The sequence below is a fragment of the Myxine glutinosa genome, chromosome 14 (assembly GCF_964187855.1).
Source record: "Myxine glutinosa chromosome 14, kmMyxGlut1.1, whole genome shotgun sequence".
Classification (NCBI taxonomy): domain Eukaryota; kingdom Metazoa; phylum Chordata; class Myxini; order Myxiniformes; family Myxinidae; genus Myxine; species Myxine glutinosa.
The window spans coordinates 85,248,568-85,262,996 of NC_136274.1; the positions used below are offsets into that span (position 1 = coordinate 85,248,568).

The following is a 14,429-nucleotide window of genomic DNA, read 5'->3' on the forward strand; positions in this document are numbered from 1 at the left end:
CACATTGCCATCACTACTCTGATCAACCATTCCTCCACTCCTAACTTCCTCAATGCCCATGCCGCTACTTCACGTGGAACCCGATCGAATACTTTCTCCAGATCAACAAACCCAAAAAACAACTTCTTCCTCTTCTCCATGTACTTCTCCTGCAACTGCCTCACAATAAAAACCGCGTCTGTTGTTCCTCTTCCTGGCATAAATCCAAACTGCATTTTGTCAATCTTCACTTTCTTCCTTATCCTCCTCTCCAACACCCTTTCCAATACCTTCATTCCATGCTCCAATAACTTTATCGCTCGATACGAGCCACAGTCCAGAGGGTCACCTTTCCCCTTGTATAGAGGGACGAGGGTACTCAGTTCCCAATCCACTGGAATGCAGCCTTCTTTCACCACCAGATTGCAGATCTCTGTCATTCTCTTCACACCCCAATTTCCCGCTGCCTTCAACATATCTCCCACAACTCCCGTCGGCCCTCCCGCTTTTCTACTCTTCATTGCTTTTATCGTTATCGCTTCCTCAACTTCCTTCTCGGTTATCTTCTCTGCCGGTCCTAAAACTGGGTTACTCTTTATGTTGCCATCCCATTCATTCTCTGCATTCAACAGTATTTCCATATTTCTCTTCCATCTTCCTTTAATTCCATCTGGGTCCACAACAATTTGTCCCACTTCATCCTTCAAGTAACTCACCCCCATCACATCACACCTCTCTTTCGCTATCTGCTTTGCAATCCTGAATACCGCTCTCTGACCCTCTTCCGAATCCAAGCGTTCTCCGAACATTTTCCTACATGCCTCCTGTGCCTTTGCTACCTCTTTCTTTGCAGCCTTCTTGGCTGCCTTATAACTTTCATGCACTGCCTTTTCTGCCCCAATACCCTTCGCCTTCTGCCACTCCTTGAACTTCTTCCTCTTCTCGTCAATCTTCTTTCCAACTTCATCATCCCACCACCATGTTTCCGAGTGCCTCGGTGGTCCTTTTGTCCATCCACATACCTCACCAACGGCTCCCAACAGACCATCTTTCATTGACATCCAACCACTTTCAAGCTCAACCACATTATCCTCCACCATAATCAGCCTCTCTTTTAATGCCTCCCTTACTGTCACCTCTTTCAACCTCCACACCTTCATTCTCGGTTGGTACTTCACCCGCCGAGCTCTCCTCGCACCTTTCACCCTTATGTCCCAGACAACCAAGTGGTGCTGTGAAACAGCCTCCTCCCCCGGGATCACCTTTGTGTCCCGGAGGTGCCCCCTATCTCGCCTACGCACCAGCAGGTAGTCAACGGTTGTCGTCGACCCACGTGACGTGTATGTAACAAGCTTATTAACCTCTTTCTGGAACTGAGTATTACAAATCAACAATTCAGCTCCATCAGCAAACTCCAAAATCCTTTCACCTTCTCCATTTCTCACCATATCCGTAACCCCCATGAACTCCCTCAAAACCGTCCATACTCCTTCCCACATGTCCATTTAGGTCTCCTCCTACCACAACAACTTCCTCATCTTTCACGTTTTCCATCAGCTTCTCTATAGCACACCAGAACTTGTCCTTCTCTTCATCGCTCCGACCAACCTGCGGAGCATATCCCGAGATGATGTTCACCAAGAGCTTTCCAATCATCATTTTCACCATCATCAACCTTTCACTCACTCTAGTCACTCACCACACTGTCTACAAACTCCTCAGAAAACAGGACACCAACACCATCCACGCCCTCTGGGCACTCTTGCCACACAAACTTGTATTTCTGTCCCTGCCTACCCTTCACCATTCTCACACCACTTCCCTTCCATCTCGTCTCCTGCACACAACATATGTCCACTCTTCTTCTGACATACTTCCACCACTTCTCCTGATCTCCCTGTCATTGTCCCCACATACCATGTCCCAAATCTCAGAAACCGATCTCCACGTCGGGCATCAGACGTTTCTTCGTCATAAATGGAATGATTTCCACCCTTGCTTCGATCGGGTTCCCCACCTTGTTTTGATGAGAGGGAGTGGGGTCCCCCACGGGGTACTTCGGGCTGTACCCTGCCCATATATAGTCGTAATTGTCATGGTTCTCTTTTTGAGGCAATGTTTTTTTTGGCCGGATGCCCTTCCTGACGCCATCCCTTTTAGTCGCCTCTTACGACACGCAGGGATATGGTGTACCTATTCTAAACCGGGGTACACACCGGGTCGAATACACAAAAAGGGAAATATAAAAGAACGAAATGAAAAAATGTTTGTTGTTTCGTGGGCACTTTGCTCCGAGCTGCTCTTGAACCTCGTCAGGAATTGTCAAAATCCCCGCGTCCTTGGCAGGATCAGCAAACTTTGCCGCGCAGCTCGCGAGCGGGAACCAGGCCTCTGTACACAGTTTGCTCCTCAGGCCATCGAGCGAGCAGGCCGTGCCTGTCCACTCGTCTCTGCTCCACACAGCACCGCCGCCTCTCCGGTTCACTCGGCACGGCCCTCAGCCATCACGAAGCCACGGCCAAGCACACCACAGTCTATGAGCCGCGACCGCCTTTCCTCACCATCGTCGAAACCCAAAGTTAGGGTTATAAAATGCCGACTGCACAGCACCAATGTCCCACACAAGCGAGAAAAAAATTCCACTGTTCGCTATTAACTCCTGGGTGGAAAAAGGGCAGAAAATGTCGCAACAACATATTTTGTCTTCAAGAGGGATAGCCAAGAGAAAAGAGGTCCAGAGGAGAAAGGCAAAAGGCAAGAGGGGAAAATGTCGGGGAGAGTGTTCTTTTATACTCGAGGCTCTGGCGTCATCCGTGCCTGCTCCACCAAACCAATCGTCCCATCTTAGCAGTCCTTGCGCCAATCAATCCCCGGACCAATCGCTGCTCTTCGGGGCGTGGCCTCACGGCCCAACCGTGCCTGTGTGCTCACCACGTCGGTGGTATTTGTGGTAGTTTTTGATGTCTTGCTTCTGTTTGGTTTTTATTCAGTGCGATAAATACGCGATTTCCTGGCTTTGTTTGTGTGCTGCTGGTGTCATAAGGAACAAAGGGAAAATAACAGAGGCCATTCCATACAGGGGATTCATTACCCATAATCCCAAACGAATTAACATAACCCCAACCCTCGTGATGGGAACGAAGATACGTGCTTACACGACGTACGGTCTACCGGATCCCTACTTATGATACATGGGGGTTCTTCTTCACGACAGTCGGAGCACACTACCTATGCAATTCTGCCTGGACTAAGGTAATGCCTACCCCCCACAAACGTAACAATATGTTACGTCCACATGCTCCCCTTCAGCCAGTGAGCACATATATACGTCGACATGCTCCCCTTCAGCCGGTGAGCACATATTATATATGTCGACATGCTCCCCTTCAGCCAGTGAGCACATATTATATACGTCCACGTGCTCCCCTTCAGCCAGTGGGCACATATTGTATAAGTCCACGTGCTCCTCTTCAAGTTCGCGAGCTCGAGGCCTTGCTTCTACGGTGCTTTGAGAAAGTATTCACACCTCTTGACTCTTTTCACATTTTGTTGTGTTGCAGCCAGAATTTAAAATGGATTAAATTGAGATTTGTTTTTTTCACTGATCTACACGTAATAAATTATAATATCAAAGTGCAATTTTCCTTTCAGAATTTTTTACAAAATAATTAAAAATGAAAAGCTAAAATGTCTTGAATCAATAAGTATTCAACCCCTTTGCTATGACACTCCAAATTGAGCTCAGGTGCATCCAATTTCCTTTTATCATCCTTGAGATGTCTCTACAACTTCATTGGAGTCCACCTGTGGCCAATTCAATTGATTACCTCCGCCACCTAAGGTGGATGGAGGTTGTTTTCACCCCTGTCTGTCTGTTTGTTATTTAGCAAAAAAAATTATTTTTGACAAGTATGTTGATCACTCCGGTTTGTGTGTTTGTTTTTGTCTGCTCACTTATACTTTCCTGTAGGTCACAATTTTAAACCGTTCTTCACGAAACTTCACTAAATGGTAGAGTTTGTGGTCCGACAAAATCCTATTGATTTTTGAGGTCAAAAGGTCAAAGGCCAAAGGTCAGCCACTTTTTTCAAATTGCTAAAATCCTCAATTTTCATCCAATTGACTTGAAATTTGAATATGGATTTACACATCAGCAAATTGAATTCAACCACCAACTATTTTGGAGATAAACATAGGCTAAAGGTCAACATAGGCCAAAAGGTCAACAACCTTTTCAAATCTTACTACAATTCACCAAATGTCCGTCTGTCCGTCCGTCCGTCCATTCCCAGGTACCGCAAAAAACGGCTAAATCGATCGCAACAATATTTTGGGTGGGTAATCCTGGGGCCCCCTGGAGTAAAATAGGCTATATTATTTTTCCAATTTTCCAGTTTTTCCAAACACGATGGAATAATATTTTCCGATATGAACAGTGATGTGGCTTTTATTGAAATTCTACAAATACTGTTTAGATTTTCATGAGAATTATGAACCTGCCGCGAATGCGGAAGTGGACAGATTACGGCCATCAGCGGGTTTGATAATATCCCAATGCAACCCTCATTTAAAACAGTATTTTGTTAAAGTATGAATTGATGATTGGAATTGAGTGACTACAATTACGATTTTGAATTTGTAATTGTATTCACCCAACCATACGGAACTTCACATCAGGATTTAAATATTTGTTTATGTCACGAATGTTGTTAAAAGTTTATTTTTTTTATATTAATGCTATTTAATTTGTGATTGGAGTTATGCTGTTTGGAATGAAAAAAAGAGATATCGAGTTCAAGTGAATGACGAAATGTCGTAAACGTGAAACGCAACAAGATCAACGTGAAACAAGTGTAAACGTGAAATTTGCGGATCACCATGTGCAGATTCGCCATGGACCCACGATCGATGTTTCTATACGTGAACGTACCCGTTTGTTTGCGTACGGGTACGTTTTTCATGGAAGTCCTTCACGAACTTGCTGTCCATATCTGACGTGCAACTGAAGGTGCTACAGGAATGTGGAATTTATTGGTTTCATGCTTTAGCATTCGCCGTTTCTACATTGTCTTTTTGCTTCTGGCCTCCCACCCATGCATAGCACGTGTACCTCACTAGTTTCTAAAATCCTCAATTTTCTGAGATTAATATAGGCCAAAAGGTCAACATCGGCCAAAAGGTCAACATCGGCCAAAAGGTCAACATCGGCCAAAAGGTCAACATAGGCCAAAAGGTCAACAACCTTTTCAAATTTCTAAAATCCTCAATTTTCATCTGATTGACTTGAAATTTGAATGGGATTTACATATCAGCTAATCGATTTAAGAGCCTAGACGGACGGGGGCATAGGGCTCCTGGTTCCGTCAGCTCACAAGAATGCGTCACCAAAAATATCAGCTCTATCAAAGCAAGCTTACGGCACTGAATGCAACATGGACACCAGCATTGCGGTTTTGTTCAAAATGCTTTGGGTGCTGGTTTCTCTTGGGAAGCTTGTGTCATCTGAAAGAGCAGAGATAAGTCGCCATTTTGTGTCCCTCGCCCCGTCTGTGCTTGTGACTTGACGCCTTAGTTTTTATCGGATTATTTTACTTTATTGTATATAGTTATTGATTTCATTCTCCGTTTATTTGTTCGGGATTAAACCCGTTTGGTTTTATTCAAAGCTTTATCCCGGTGTGTACCCTGGTTAGAATAGGTACACCGTATCCCTGCATGTCGTAAGAGGCGACTAAGAGGGTTGGCGTCAGGAAGGGCATCCGGCCATAAAAACATTGCCTCAAAAAGAGAACCATGACAATTACCACTACATATGAGCAGGGTACAGCCCGAAGTGGAGATCGGTTTCTGAGTTTTGGCACATGGAATGTAGGGACAATGACAGGGAGATAAGGTGAAGTGGTGGAAGTATTGGTCAGAAGAAGAGTGGGCATATGTTGTGTGCAAGAGACGAGATGGAAGGGAAGTGGTGTGAGAATGGTGAAGGGTAGGCAGGGACAGAAATACAAGTTTGTGTAGCAAGGGTGCCCGGAGGGCATGAATGGTGTTGGTGTCCTGTTTTCTGAGGAGTTTGTAGACAGTGTGGTGAGTGTGACTAGAGTGAGTGATAGGTTGATGATGGTGAAAATGATGATTGGAAAGCTCTTGGTGGACGTCATCTCGGGATATGCTCCGCAGGTTGGTCGGAGCGATGAAGAGAAGGACAAGTTCTGGTGTGCGATAGAGAAGCTGATGGAAAACGTGAAAGATGAGGAAGTTGTTGTGGTAGGAGGAGACCTAAATGGACATGTGGGAAGGAGTATGGACGGTTTTGAGGGAGTTCATGGGGGTTACGGATATGGTGTGAGAAATGGAGAAGGTGAAAGGATTTTGGAGTTTGCTGATGGAGCTGATTTGTTGATTTGTAATACTCAGTTTCAGAAAGGGGATAATAAGCTTGTTACATACACGTCAGGTGGGTCAACGACAACCATTGACTACCTGATGGTGCGTAGGCGAGTTAGGGGGCACCTCCGGGACACAAAGGTGATCCCGGGGGAGGAGGCTGTTTCACAGCACCACTTGGTTGTTTGCGACATAAGGGTGAAAGGTGCGAGGAGAGCTCGGCGGGTGAAGTACCAACCGAGAATGAAGGTGTGGAGGTTGAAAGAGGTGACAGTAAGGGAGGCATTAAAAGAGAGGATGATTATGGCAGAGGATGATGTGGTTGAGCTTGAACGTGGTTGGATGTCAATGAAAGATAGTCTGTTGGGAGCCGTTGGTGAGGTATGTGGATGGACAAAAGGACCACCGAGGCACTCTGAAACATGGTGGTGGGATGATGAAGTTGGAAAGAGGATTGACGAGAAGAGGAAGAAGTTCAAGGAGTGGCAGAAGGCGAAGGGTACGGGAGCAGAAAAGGCAGAGCAGGAAAGTTATAAGGCAGCCAAGAAGGCTGCAAAGAAAGAGGTAGCAAAGGCGGAGGAGGCATGGAGGAAAATGTTCGGAGAACGCTTGGATTCGGAAGAGGGTCAGAGGGCGGTATTCAGGATTGCAAAGCAGATAGCGAAAGAGAGGTGTGATGTGATGGGGGTGAGTTGCTTGAAGGATGAAGTGGGACAAATCGTTGTGGACCCAGATGGAATTAAAGGAAGATGGAAAAGATGTATGGAAATGCTGTTGAATACAGAGAATGAATGGGATGGCAACATAGAGAGTAACCCAGTTTTAGGACCGGCAGAGAAGATAACTGAGAAGGAAGTTGAGGAAGCGATAAAAGCAATGAAGAGTAGAAAAGCGGTAGGGCCGACGGGAGTTGTGGGAGACATGTTGAAGGCAGCAGGAAGTTGGGGTGTGAAGAGAATGACAGAGATCTGCAATCTGGTGGTGAAAGAAGGCCGCATTCCAGTGGTTTGGGAACTGAGTACCCTCGCCCCTCTATACAAGGGGAAAGGTGACCCTCAGGAATGTGGCTCGTACCGAGCGATAAAGTTATTGGAGCATGGAATGAAGGTATTGGAAAGGGTGTTGGAGAGGAGGATAAGGAAGAAGGTGAAGATCGACAAAATGCAGTTTGGATTTATGCCAGGACGAGGAACGACAGATGCGCTCTTTATTGTGAGGCAGTTGCAGGAGTTGCGATACTTTCTATTTAGCTCTTTAACGAGCCTCGATTCAGTATACAAAACAAAAAAAAGAAAAAAGAAGTACATGGAGAAGAGGAAGAAGTTGTTTCTTGGGTTTGTTGATCTGGAGAAAGCATTCGATAGGGTTCCACGCATAGTATTGACATGGGCATTGAGGAAGTTAGAAGTGGAGGAATGGTTGATCAGAGTAGTGATGGCAATGTACAAAAGAGCGCGCACAGCTGTAAGGACGAAGGACGGGAACAGTGGTGAATTTGAGGTGAAGGTGGGAGTGCTTCAGGGGTTGGTACGAAGTCCGATACTATTTGTAGCTGTGATGGAGATGCTGGCTCAGAACGTAAAGGAGGGTTTACCGTGGGAGTTGTTGGATGCAGATGATCTGGTGTTGATTGCGGAAAATATGGATGGACTGAAGGAAAAGATGAACAAGTGGAAGAAATGTATGGAGACAAAAGGTCTGAAGGTGAATATCGGAAAGACGAAGGTGATGGCAAGTGATAAAGCATGTGGTGAGGTGGAAAGAACTGGGAAGTGGCCGTGTGCTGTGTGCAGGAAGGGTGTTGGAGTGAACTCCATTCAATGTACAATGTGCGCTGAGTTGGTTCATCAAAAATGTAGTGGTTTGAGAGGGTCATTAACCAGTGTGGCAGCTACATTCAAATGTAAGGTGTGCACATAGGGAGCTGCAGGTGGAGGAAATGTTGAGTTGGATCTTGGAGACGGCGTGAAGCTGGAAGGTGTGAAAACATTTTGCTACCTCAGAGACATGCTGAATGGAGAAGGTGGATCAGACTCGGCAACGTTTGCAAGAGAGATGTGCATGGTATAATTTCGGGAACTGAGTGGCGTGCTGATGAGGATGGGAGTGTCGTTGAAGCTGAAGGGAAAGGTGTATGCTGCATGTGTGAGAAGTGTTATGATTGATGGGAGCGAGACATGGGTCATGAATGTAGGGCAGCAACGCAGACTGGAAAGGGCGGAAATGCGAATGGTTTGGTGGATGTGTGGAGTATCGTTGAGAGAGAGGAAGACAAATGATGAATTGCGAAAGATGATGGGAATAGAGACTGTGATTGATGTTGTGAAGAGGAACAGGTTGAGATGGTTTGGCCATGTGTTGAGGAAGGATGAAAGTGACTGGTTGAGAAGAGTGATGGAAATAAATGTAGAAGGAAGTAGAAGACGGGGAAGACCGAGAAAGACTTGGCTAAAGATGGTGGAAGAAGAAATGCGGGCAAGGGGGTTAACAAGGAGAGATGCAGAAAATAGGGCAAAATGGAGAAGATTGTCATGGGGACCGCAAGGCTAACCCCCGCTCCAGCAGGGAAAATGGCCTTAAAATGCCTGTTGTTGTTGTTGTGTTGTATATCAGCTAATCGATTTGATTTTGGTGAAGATCTGAATACGGATCCAGATGTGAGAATTATTTAATTTTTGAAGTTATTCTTCACCATTGAGTAACAGGGCTAAAACCGATAATGTGTCATGATATCTCAAAGTTATGGACGGATTCGGATGAAACTTAATGGACCGGTTGGGTGTGTGACGAGACCAAACCTATTTGATTTTGGTGAGGATCTGAATGTGGATTCGGATTGGAGAATTGTTTAATTTTTAAGTGATTCTTCACCATTGAGAATCTGGTGAAAAGCGATCAATAACATGATATTTTAAAAAGTTATGGGCGAGTTGTGAATACACTTGGTGGACGAGTTGGTTTGATGAAGAGAACAAGCCGATTAGATTTTGGTTCAGGTCCGAATCCACATCTGACCGATCAGTGGGATACAAAACATAAATTGTTTTTCTATCTCTATTTCCTTCAGTCGCTCCTCATGTTCACTGCACATCTACCTTTTGATTTCTCTATTTTCTTCACTCGCTCCTCATCTTCACTCCACATCTATTTTTTTCTATCTCGATTTCCTTCACTCCTGTTCACTGCACATCTATCTTTTTCTGTCTCTATTTCCTTCACTCGCTCCTCATCTTCACTCCACATCTATTTTTTCTATCTCTATTTGCTTCACTCCTCACGTTCACTGCACATCTATCTTTTTCTATCTCTATTTGCTTCACTCCTCACGTTCACTGCACATCTATCTTTTTCTGTCTCTATTTGCTTCACTCCTCATGTTCACTGCACATCTATCTTTTTCTATCGCTATTTGCTTCACTCCTCACGTTCACTGCACATCTATCTTTTTCTATCTCTATTTGCTTCACTCCTCACGTTCACTGCACATCTATCTTTTTCTATCGCTATTTGCTTCACTCCTCACGTTCACTGCACATCTATCTTTTTCTATCTCTATTTGCTTCACTCCTCATGTTCACTGCACATCTATCTTTTTCTATCTCTATTTGCTTCACTCCTCATGTTCACTGCACATCTATCTTTTTCTATCTCTATTTGCTGCACTCCTCATGTTCACTGCACATCTATCTTTTTCTGTCTCTATTTGCTTCACTCCTCATGTTCACTGCACATCCATCTTTTTCTATCTCTATTTGCTTCACTCCTCATGTTCACTGCACATCTATCTTTTTCTATCTCTATTTCCTTCACTCCTCACGTTCATTGCACATCTATCTTTTTCTATCTCTATTTCCTTCATTCGTGCCTCATGTTCACTGCACATCTATCTTTTTCTGTCTCGATTTCCTTCATTCGTGCCTCATGTTCACTGCACATCTATCTTTTTCTATCTCGATTTGCTTCACTCCCCACGTTCACTGCACATCTATCTTTTTCTATCTCGATTTGCTTCACTCCCCACGTTCACTGCACATCTATCTTTTTCTATCTCGATTTCCTTCATTCGTGCCTCATGTTCACTGCACATCTATCTTTTTCTATCTCTATTTGCTTCACTCCTCATGTTCACTGCACAGCTATCTTTTTCTATCTCTATTTGCTTCACTCCTCATGTTCACTGCACATCTATCTTTTTCTATCTCTATTTGCTTCACTCCTCACGTTCACTGCACATCTATCTTTTTCTATCGCTATTTGCTTCACTCCTCACGTTCACTGCACATCTATCTTTTTCTATCTCTATTTGCTTCACTCCTCACGTTCACTGCACATCTATCTTTTTCTATCTCTATTTGCTTCACTCCTCACGTTCACTGCACATCTATCTTTTTCTGTCTCTATTTGCTTCACTCCTCATGTTCACTGCACATCTATCTTTTTCTATCGCTATTTGCTTCACTCCTCACGTTCACTGCACATCTATCTTTTTCTATCTCTATTTGCTTCACTCCTCACGTTCACTGCACATCTATCTTTTTCTATCGCTATTTGCTTCACTCCTCACGTTCACTGCACATCTATCTTTTTCTATCTCTATTTGCTTCACTCCTCATGTTCACTGCACATCTATCTTTTTCTATCTCTATTTGCTTCACTCCTCATGTTCACTGCACATCTATCTTTTTCTATCTCTATTTGCTGCACTCCTCATGTTCACTGCACATCTATCTTTTTCTGTCTCTATTTGCTTCACTCCTCATGTTCACTGCACATCCATCTTTTTCTATCTCTATTTGCTTCACTCCTCATGTTCACTGCACATCTATCTTTTTCTATCTCTATTTCCTTCACTCCTCACGTTCATTGCACATCTATCTTTTTCTATCTCTATTTCCTTCATTCGTGCCTCATGTTCACTGCACATCTATCTTTTTCTGTCTCGATTTCCTTCATTCGTGCCTCATGTTCACTGCACATCTATCTTTTTCTATCTCGATTTGCTTCACTCCCCACGTTCACTGCACATCTATCTTTTTCTATCTCGATTTGCTTCACTCCCCACGTTCACTGCACATCTATCTTTTTCTATCTCGATTTCCTTCATTCGTGCCTCATGTTCACTGCACATCTATCTTTTTCTATCTCTATTTGCTTCACTCCTCATGTTCACTGCACAGCTATCTTTTTCTATCTCTATTTGCTTCACTCCTCATGTTCACTGCACATCTATCTTTTTCTATCTCTATTTGCTTCACTCCTCACGTTCACTGCACATCTATCTTTTTCTATCGCTATTTGCTTCACTCCTCACGTTCACTGCACATCTATCTTTTTCTATCTCTATTTGCTTCACTCCTCACGTTCACTGCACATCTATCTTTTTCTATCTCTATTTGCTTCACTCCTCACGTTCACTGCACAGCTATCTTTTTCTATCTCTATTTGCTTCACTCCTCACATTCACTGCACAGCTATCTTTTTCTATCTCTATTTGCTTCACTCCTCATGTTCACTGCACATCTATCTTTTTCTATCTCTATTTGCTTCACTCCCCACGTTCACTGCACATCTATCTTTTTCTATCTCTATTTGCTTCACTCCTCATGTTCACTGCACATCTATCTTTTCTGTCTCGATTTCCATCACTCCTCACGTTCACTGCACATCTATCTTTTCTGTCTCGATTTCCTTCATTTGTGCCTCATGTTCACTGCACATCTATCTTTTCTGTCTCGATTTCCATCACTCCTCACGTTCACTGCACATCTATCTTTTCTGTCTCGATTTCCATCACTCCTCATGTTCACTACACATCTATCTTTTTGTGTCTCGATTTCCATCACTCCTCATGTTCACTGCACATCTATCTTTTTCTATCTCTATTTGCTTCACTCCTCACGTTCACTGCACATCTATCTTTTTCTATCTCTATTTGCTTCACTCCTCACGTTCACTGCACAGCTATCTTTTTCTATCTCTATTTGCTTCACTCCTCACATTCACTGCACAGCTATCTTTTTCTATCTCTATTTGCTTCACTCCTCATGTTCACTGCACATCTATCTTTTTCTATATCTATTTGCTTCACTCCCCACGTTCACTGCACATCTATCTTTTTCTATCTCTATTTGCTTCACTCCTCATGTTCACTGCACATCTATCTTTTCTGTCTCGATTTCCATCACTCCTCACGTTCACTGCACATCTATCTTTTCTGTCTCGATTTCCTTCATTTGTGCCTCATGTTCACTGCACATCTATCTTTTCTGTCTCGATTTCCATCACTCCTCACGTTCACTGCACATCTATCTTTTCTGTCTCGATTTCCATCACTCCTCATGTTCACTACACATCTATCTTTTTGTGTCTCGATTTCCATCACTCCTCATGTTCACTGCACATCTATCTTTTTCTGTCTCGATTTCCATCACTCCTCACGTTCACTGCACATCTATCTTTTCTGTCTCGATTTCCATCACTCCTCACGTTCACTGCACATCTATCTTTTCTGTCTCGATTTCCATCACTCCTCATGTTCACTGCACATCTATCTTTTTCTGTCTCGATTTCCATCACTCCTCATGTTCACTGCACATCTATCTTTTCTGTCTCGATTTCCATCACTCCTCACGTTCACTGCACATCTATCTTTTTCTGTCTCGATTTCCATCACTCCTCACGTTCACTGCACATCTATCTTTTCTGTCTCGATTTCCATCACTCCTCATGTTCACTGCACATCTATCTTTTTCTGTCTCGATTTCCATCACTCCTCATGTTCACTGCACATCTATCTTTTCTGTCTCGATTTCCATCACTCCTCACGTTCACTGCACATCTATCTTTTTCTGTCTCGATTTCCATCACTCCTCATGTTCACTGCACAGCTATCTTTTTCTATCTCTATTTGCTTCACTCCTCATGTTCACTGCACATCTATCTTTTTCTATCTCTATTTGCTTCACTCCTCACGTTCACTGCACATCTATCTTTTTCTATCGCTATTTGCTTCACTCCTCACGTTCACTGCACATCTATCTTTTTCTATCTCTATTTGCTTCACTCCTCACGTTCACTGCACATCTATCTTTTTCTATCTCTATTTGCTTCACTCCTCACGTTCACTGCACAGCTATCTTTTTCTATCTCTATTTGCTTCACTCCTCACATTCACTGCACAGCTATCTTTTTCTATCTCTATTTGCTTCACTCCTCATGTTCACTGCACATCTATCTTTTTCTATCTCTATTTGCTTCACTCCCCACGTTCACTGCACATCTATCTTTTTCTATCTCTATTTGCTTCACTCCTCATGTTCACTGCACATCTATCTTTTCTGTCTCGATTTCCATCACTCCTCACGTTCACTGCACATCTATCTTTTCTGTCTCGATTTCCTTCATTTGTGCCTCATGTTCACTGCACATCTATCTTTTCTGTCTCGATTTCCATCACTCCTCACGTTCACTGCACATCTATCTTTTCTGTCTCGATTTCCATCACTCCTCATGTTCACTACACATCTATCTTTTTGTGTCTCGATTTCCATCACTCCTCATGTTCACTGCACATCTATCTTTTTCTATCTCTATTTGCTTCACTCCTCACGTTCACTGCACATCTATCTTTTTCTATCTCTATTTGCTTCACTCCTCACGTTCACTGCACAGCTATCTTTTTCTATCTCTATTTGCTTCACTCCTCACATTCACTGCACAGCTATCTTTTTCTATCTCTATTTGCTTCACTCCTCATGTTCACTGCACATCTATCTTTTTCTATATCTATTTGCTTCACTCCCCACGTTCACTGCACATCTATCTTTTTCTATCTCTATTTGCTTCACTCCTCATGTTCACTGCACATCTATCTTTTCTGTCTCGATTTCCATCACTCCTCACGTTCACTGCACATCTATCTTTTCTGTCTCGATTTCCTTCATTTGTGCCTCATGTTCACTGCACATCTATCTTTTCTGTCTCGATTTCCATCACTCCTCACGTTCACTGCACATCTATCTTTTCTGTCTCGATTTCCATCACTCCTCATGTTCACTACACATCTA

The 14,429-nt window shown here is 43.5% G+C and overlaps 1 protein-coding gene across 3 annotated transcripts in view; it reads left to right on the forward strand.

Annotated features, from left to right (window-relative positions):
* The window catches only part of LOC137439987 (1-acyl-sn-glycerol-3-phosphate acyltransferase alpha), a 114,278-nt gene that overhangs the window by 97,924 nt on the left and 1,925 nt on the right, over positions 1 to 14,429 (forward strand). The window lies entirely within an intron of this gene.